We start from the raw sequence: 8,385 nt of genomic DNA on the forward strand, positions 1-8,385 counted from the left end.
GATTGTTGGATTATATGAAAAGAGTATATTTAATTTTAAAGGAACTGCCAAACTATTTTCTCACGTGCTTGTAGAATTTTGCATTTCTATTAGCAATCATAATGCTAATAATTCCAGCAGCTCCACAAACTTGATACCACTTAGTATTTGTTTTTTGTTTGCTTTTTTATTTGGTCATTCTATTGGGTGCCTACTCTTATGTCATCATGGGTGTAATTTGCATTTCTTTTATAGATAATTATGTTGAAAATCTTTTTATGTGCTTACTTGTCATTCTTATATTCTCTTTGGGGAAATATCAGTTCAAGCTTTTAAAGTACTTTTTAAAGTTTTATTTGCTGTCAATTTGTTTAATTTTGACAATTCTTGATAGATTCTAGAAAATATGATCCATGAGTTTTATCTTAGGTTATAGTTAGTCTTTTCATTTATTTTTTTAACATTGTGTTTTCATACCAGAGATTTTTAATTTTTGTGAAGCCAAATGCACATACTTAAAGTCAAAGCTAGACAAATTGAAACTCAATGATCTTTTTTTTTTGTTTCTTTTGATCACAAACCTCTTCTTATACCTCTTGGTGGGGATCGATGCTAATAGGGCAGTGACATCTCCCTGCTGCTCTGGCTCCCATGGCTCCTGCCTTTGCACCTGTACTTCTGCACCCAGAGCTCTTCTAACAGGTTCTGCCAACTTTGCTGGGCCCAGGAGCCCTCTCATAGCCTGGCCAACCTGGGTCCTCTTGGGATCTGCTCCCTTAATGACTTTTCTTGAAGCCATCATAGAACTGAGATTACAGGGCAAATCACCGCCCCCAAATAGAAAGAGCTTTGAGTTTCTTCTTAAGGCCTTAGACAAGAATAAAAGGATAGACTGCAGAATGTAAAGGTATATTTAGATACCTTATCATCTTTATTGACTTTACCCCTCCTGCTGCTGCTGCTAAGTGGCTTCAGTCGTGTCCGACTCTGTGCGACCCCATAGACGGCAGCCCACCAGGCTCCTCTGTCCCTGGGATTCTCCAGGCAAGAATACTGGAGTGGGTTGCCATTTCCTTCTCCGACTTTACCCCTAATTTATTCTATTTGGATGGATTATTTTGTTTCCAGCTTTTTAATGTTGCTTCTCTCTCTCTTTTTTTTTGAATCGGTGTTTAAGTATTCTCAGTTTAAACACAAAAACTGATATTATTCATGGTATCCTCATATTTAATGGGCTTCCATTGTGGCTCAGCTGGTAAAAAATCCACCTCCAGTGCAGGAGACCTGGGTTCAATCTCTGCATTGGGAAGATCCCCTGGAGACAGGAAAGGCTACCCACTCCAGTATTCTGGCCTAGAGAATTCCATGGACTGTATAGTCCATGGTGTCTCAAAGAGTTGTACACAACTGAGTGACTTTCACTTTCATATTTAATACTTAGCAATGCTATCTGAAAAAAAATCTATTTTCAGAAGTTAAAATACATTTAGCTCATACTGTACATACTAAATTCCAAAATCTGTTCTAAACACACTCTGTGCTAATCATTTACTCCTTCATTTAATCTTCTGAATTATATCCTTATAAACCTTTTATGGATGAAAGAACTGATGTACATCTATCAGTTTAAGAACATATCCAAAGACACAACTGATTCAAGCATTCTGTCAAGAGATTACACTCTTAACCACTATGCAATGTTTTTCTATCCAGGTGAAATGGTCCCTACTGGGAATAATTGTCAATATTCTGTGCAATAAAAGATATTGACCACAGGTCCTGTTAGTGACTTGAGTGTGCAAAGAATGAATTCTTTACTGTTTAAGTCCATTGTGTAGTATTAAGTTGGGTAAGTTATATGAACATATTAGGGACTGATTGAAATCATAACATATTGGTCAACTAATGGTTTGATTGAAAGAAATTTCTCTTCCTTATGATTAAATCATTTTGGTTTTGCCATAAGTCACCACAGTTATCCTAGCTTATATTGTGACACAGAAAGCTATTACCTTCCTTGTCAGAAGTCTAGACTGCAAACAACTGTAGTTTTGGCTCATATATACATTTTAGGCAATAAAAGTAATTAAAGTTTGCCTAAAGGCATACAAATTAATAAAAACAAAACTGTGGTTAGTATGAATTGATAAAACATATATTCAAAAATCAACCTGAGCAAATGAACTGAGAGTTTTTATATTCTTAAACTATTTATTTAGTTATATCACATTTGGGGATATGATGTAATATAATATTGAAACAATTGAATATTAAAATATCTTATTTTCAATAATAAAAATTATTGGTGAAATATATTAAATATTTACCAAGTGGCACTTTTTGATACCATTCTGATTTGATTTTATTATAACATAAGTTTATAAAGAACATTTTTTTTTATGTAAAATATACAGCACCAAATATTGCTGCTATAAGGCATCAGTTCAGTTCAGTCAGTCATGTCCAACTCTTTGTGACTTCATAGGCTGCAGTACACCAGGTTCCTTGTCCATCACCAACTTGCAGAGCTTGCTCAAATTCATGTCCACCGAGGCAGTGATGAAATCCAACCATCTCATCCCCTGTTGTTGCCTTCTTTTCCTGCCTTCAAACTTTCCCAGCATCAGGGTCTTTTCCAATGAGTCAGTTCTTCACATCAATCAAATCACATTTGATTTGACCTAAATCAAATCCCTTATGATTATACAGCGGAAGTGAGGAATAGATTTAAGGGAGTAGAACTGATAGACAGAGTGCTTGATGAACTAAGGACGGAGGTTTGTGACATTGTACATAAGACAGGGATCAAGACCATCTCCATGGAAAAGAAATGCAAAAAAGCAAAATGGCTGTCTGAGGAGGCCTTAAAAATAGCTGTGAAAAGAAGAGAAGTGAAAAGTAAAGGAGAAAAGGAAAGATATAAGCATCTGAATGCAGAGTTCCAAAGAATAGCAAGAAGAGATAAGAAAGCCTTCCTTAGCAATCAATGCAAAGTAATAGAGGCAAACAACAGAATGGGAAAGCCTAGAGATCTCTTCAAGAAAATTAGAGATACCAAGGGAACATTTCATGCAAAGATGGGCTCAATAAAGGACAACAATGGTATGGACCTAACAGAAGCAGAAGATATTAAGAAGAGATAGCAAGAATACACAGAAGAACTGTACAAAAAAGAGCTTCACGACCCAGATAATCACAATGGTGTGATCACTCACCTAGAGCCAGACATCCTGGAATGTGAAGTCAAGTGGGCCTTGGAAAGCATCACTATGAACAAAGCTAGTGGAGGTGGTGATGGAATTCCAGTGGAGCTATTTCAAATCCTGAAAGATGATGCTGTGAAAGTGCTGCACTCAACATGCCAGCAAATTTGGAAAACTCAGCAGTGGCCACAGGACTGGAAAAGATCAGTTTTCATTCCAATCCCAAAGAAAGGCAATGCCAAAGAATGCTCAAACTACCGCACAATTGCACTCATCTCACACACTAATAAAGTAATGCTCAAAATTCTCCAAGCCAGGCTTCAGCAATACGTGAACCATGAACTTCCAGATGTTCAAGCTGGTTTTAGAAAAGGCAGAGGAACCAGAGATCAAATTGCCAACATCCGCTGGATCATTGAAAAAGCAAGAGAGTTTCAGAAAAACATCTATTTCTTCTTTATTGACTATGCCAAAGGCTTTGACTGTGTGGATCACAATAAACTGTGGAAAATTCTGAAAGAGATGGGAATACCAGACCACCTGACCTGTCTTTTGAGAAACCTATATGTAGGTCAGGAAGCAACAGTTAGAACTGGACATGGAACAACAGACTGGTTCCAAATAGGAAAAGGAGTACGTCAAGGCTGTATATTGTCACCCTGCTTATTTAACGTCTATGCAGAGTACATCATGAGAAACGTTGGGCTGGAAGAAGCACAAGCTGGAATCAAGATTGCCGGGAGAAATATCAATAACCTCAGATATGCAGATGACACCACCCTTATGGCAGAAAGTGAAGAGGAACTAAAAAGCCTCTTGATGAAAGTGAAAGAGGAGAGTGAAAAAATTGGCTTAAAGCTCAACATCCAGAAAATGAAGATCGTGGCATCTGGTCCCATCACTTCATGGCAGATAGATGGGGAAACAGTGGAAACAGTGTCAAACTTTATTTTTCTGGGCTCCAAAATCACTGCAGATGGTGACTGCAGCCATGAAATTAAAAGACGCTTATTCCTTGGAAGGAAAGTTATGACCAACCTAGGCAGCATATTGAAAAGCAGAGATATTACTTTGCCAACAAAGGTCCATCTAGTCAAGGCTATGGTTTTTCCAGTGGTCGTGTATGGATGTGAGAGTTGGACTGCAAAGAAAGCTGATGGCCAAAGAATTGATGCTTTTGAACTGTGGTGTTGGAGAAGACTCTTCAGAGTCTCTTGGACTGCAAAGAGATCCAACCAGTCCATCCTAAAGGAGAACAGTTCTGGGTATTCATTGGAGGGACTGATGCTGAAACTCCAATATTTTGGCCACCTCATGCAAAGAGTTGACTCTTTGCAAAAGACCCTTATGCTGGGAGGGATTGCAGGCAGGAGGAGAAGGGGACGACAGATGATAAGATGGCTGGATGGCATCATCGACTCGATGGACATGTGTTTGGGTGAACTCCGAGAGTTGGTGATGGACAGGGAGGCCTGGCGTGCTGTGATTCATGGGGTTGCAAAGAGTCAGACACGACTGAGCGACTGAACATGATCTTATTTTTCTGAATGTTGAGTTTTAAGCCAAATTTTTCACTCTCCTCTTTCACTTTCACCAAGAAGTTCTTTAGTTCTTCTTCCCTTTCTGCCATAAGGGTGGTGTCATCTCTATATCTTACGTTATTGATATTTCTCCTGGCAATCTTGATTCCAACTTGTGCTTCATCCAGCCTGGCATTTTGCATTATGTACTCTGCATATAAGTTAAATAAGTAGTTGACGATATTTAGCCTTGACATACTCCTTTCCCTTTTTGGAACCAGTCTGTTGTTCCATGCCCAGTTCTAACTGTTGCTTCTTGACTTGCATACAGATTTCTCAGGAGGCAGGAAAGGTGGCCTGGTGCTCCCATCTCTTGAAGAATTTTCCACAGTTTGTCATAAGTAAGGCATAGAAAACCCCAGAAAAAATAGTTGGAGACTAGAGCTGTGTTATTCACCACTGTAGCCATGACTTTGAGGATCATATTCTACAAATTTGGGCTGAAATTTACAAGTCTTATTTTTCAGAAACTTTTTTGTTGGGAAAAAGAGACCAATCACTCGGTCACGAATCTGCTTGGTCTTGACACCATACACAAGGGGATTGACTGTGGGCGGCACCAGAAGGTACAAACTTGCAAAAATGATATGGATGCTTGGAGGCACCTTCTTGCCAATGCGGTGAGTTAGAAAGCTAAAGAGTGCAGGTGTGTAGGAGATAAGGATAGTGCACACATGGGCAGCACAGGTGCCAGTGTTTTTGAGCGGGCATGCTGAGAGGTGAGCCGGAAGACTGCCTGGAGGATTTTGAGATAGGATGTGGCTATGAGCCCAAGGTCCAATACCATCACTGAAAGGGCCACAGAGATTCCATATGTTCTGTTAACATGGGTGTTTGCACTAGCCAATTTCACCACAGCCATGTGCTCACAATAGGCATGATTGATGACATATTTGGTATAATATGGTAGTCTTCTAATGAGAAAGGGACCTGGCAAAACCAGGAAGATAGCTCGGACCACACTAGCTAGACCCATTTTAATGACCATTGTTGTTGTCAGGAGGGTTGTATAATGTAGTGGGATGCAAATAGCTACATAGCGATCAAAGGCCATGGCAACTAAGAGGGCTGACTCAATTATGCAAAATGTGTGGATGAAATACAACTGTGCTAGGCAGATATCAAAGTCAATCCAATATGCATCCAACCAAAAGATGCCAAGCATCTTGGGGGCTGTGGAAGAGGCAAGAGCCATATCATTTATTGCCAGCATGCCAAGGAAGAAATACATAGGCTGGTGGAGGCTTGGCTCTAGTTTGATGGTAATGATGATTATGCTGTTCCCCAGCAGGGTCAGGGAAAACAGGAGGCAGACAGGAATGCCGATCCAGCAGTGAAAATTTTCCAACCCAGGAATACCAACCAAGAATAAAGATGAAATGTAGTGATGAGTAGCATTGTCTGCCATGTTAAAACTGGACAGTTCCCATGCTCCGATAAAAATAGGCAAGCGAATCTTCCTATGAGCCAAAAGAAGGATGACAGATTAATTCTTCCATGGTCCTGTATATGGAATTTTTAGAGACTTTATAATGGTCTTTTAGAGGAGCTGACTTTTCTTAAAACCTTCTGTTATCCTGCTGATGCTGCTAAGTTGCTTCAGTTATGTCCAACTCTGTGCGACCCCATTGACAGCAGTCCACCAGGCTCCACCGTCCCTAGGATTCTCCAGGCAAGAACACTGGAGTGGGTTGCCATTTCCTTCTCCAATGCATGAAAGTGAAAAGTGAAAGTGAATTTGCTCAGTAAATGTCTGACTCTTCATGACCCCATGGACTGCAGCCTACCAGGCTCCTCTGTCCATGGGATTTTCCAGGCAAGAGTACTGGAGTGGGTTGCCTTTGCCTTCTCCTGCTGCTGCTATTGATAAGTCACTTCAGTCGTGTCTGACTCTGTGCAACCCCATAGACGGCAGCCCACCAGGCTCCCTCGTCCCTGGGATTCTCCAGGCAAGAATACTGAGGTGGGCTGCCATTTCCTTCTCCAATGCATGAAAGTGAAAAGTGAAAGTGAAGTTGCTCAGTTGTGTCTGACCCTCAGCGACCCCATGGACTGCAGCCTTCCATGCTCCTCCATCCATGTGATTTTCCAGTCAAGAGTACTGGAGTGGTGTGCATTGCCTTCTCCTGTGGATAGGTAAATCACTTTACCATATTAAATTCCAAAACTTGATCTGCAATTAAGAATACTGAATTGTTATGTAAAATTTTTCTCCTGACTTACAGTTTTACTGTATTCCATTCTTTCATTTTTATTATCGAATAAGTAAGCAGGTCATGATAAAATTTCTGCTTCTGTGTGCCTAGGTTGTATGACATAAATAATCCAAAGAACTGTTTTCTAGGTTGTGTGAAAGAACACAAAGCACTATTCTTAGGGAATTTTTGATCAAGCGTGAAAATGCATATAGAAATATGCAGAGATATCTTCATGCACACAATAATTAACAGGTTATGCAAAAGGCAGTTGATCTTCCCAGATGGCTTAGTGGTAAAGAATTTTCCTGCCGGTGTAGGAGACATAGGAAACATGTGTTCGATCCCTGGGTTGGCAAGATCCCTTGGAGAAGGAAATGGCAATGCATTCCAGTATTCTTGCTAGGAAAATCCCAAAGACAGAGGAGCCCGGAGGCTATAGTCCACAGGGTCACAAAGAGTCAGACATGACTGAGCACACACACAGAAGGCAATTGTAGTTTTAACAATATACTAGCTCACAGACAAACTAAAAATCAGGAAAGAAGAAAAAGAAATACAAACAATTTAAGTGGAACCAAAATTCTTATGAACACTAAAATAAACTCCTACCCTCACTCTTGGTTAATGCATTTTTATTTCAGAAAATATCTTTAAAAGATCTTAAAGATAATCATAAGATATAAGTATATCAGAAACATATCCTAAAAGTGTGGAATGCCTGCTGAAAACAGTAAAACAATGAAAATAGGCCATTAGAATTTTAAATGCATATTCTCTAAATACAAGTTCTTGCCATGGTTATTCTTACACATCTTGGTCTTTCTATGTAGCTGAAAAATAAGTACTTATGTAATGACATGTATTAATCCACACAATTTTTTTCAGCCTATACTATGTTTTCGGTCATAATGATGAACTGGTTTTTCTGAACCATAAAGAGTAGTTAATTTCGTTCAACATCCCATAAAAGTTATGATATGTAATTAAAAGATTTACATGTAAAGTTGTTTAGCATTTTAATAGATGAATATAACAGTTGCAAATGACACTTCCCACACCCTCCCAAGTTTTTTCTTTTTTGAAAATTTTACTTCTTTACCTTTTCAGATAATAAAAACACTGCTGTAAATGAACATGGAATAATATAAGCTTGGCTGGTGTTCTGCCCACCCCTGGCTCATACTCTTGCCTCTGGCTTTGATATCCATCTTGTCTTAATGGTGGGGTGCCATTGCCTTCTCCGAGTAAAAAAGGAAGCAGCTACCATTCAGTTTTCAAGGTCTCCTTGTCACAAGTATCTTCCTATGATTCGCGCTCTAACCTTGTCCTTTTGTTGTGATAAATGTCTTCTAATCTCCAGTACTCTTGCCTGGAAAATCTCATGGGTGGAGGAGCCTGGTAGGCTGCAGTCCATGGGGTGGCTAA

The 8,385-nt window shown here is 39.5% G+C and overlaps 1 pseudogene; it reads right to left on the reverse strand.

Moving 5' to 3' along the window:
* Positions 1–5,151: 5,151 nt before the first annotated feature.
* Positions 5,152–6,175, reverse strand: LOC112579491 (annotated as a pseudogene).
* Between the last annotated feature and the right edge of the window lie 2,210 nt (positions 6,176–8,385).

The sequence above is a fragment of the Bubalus bubalis genome, chromosome 16 (assembly GCF_019923935.1).
Source record: "Bubalus bubalis isolate 160015118507 breed Murrah chromosome 16, NDDB_SH_1, whole genome shotgun sequence".
Classification (NCBI taxonomy): domain Eukaryota; kingdom Metazoa; phylum Chordata; class Mammalia; order Artiodactyla; family Bovidae; genus Bubalus; species Bubalus bubalis.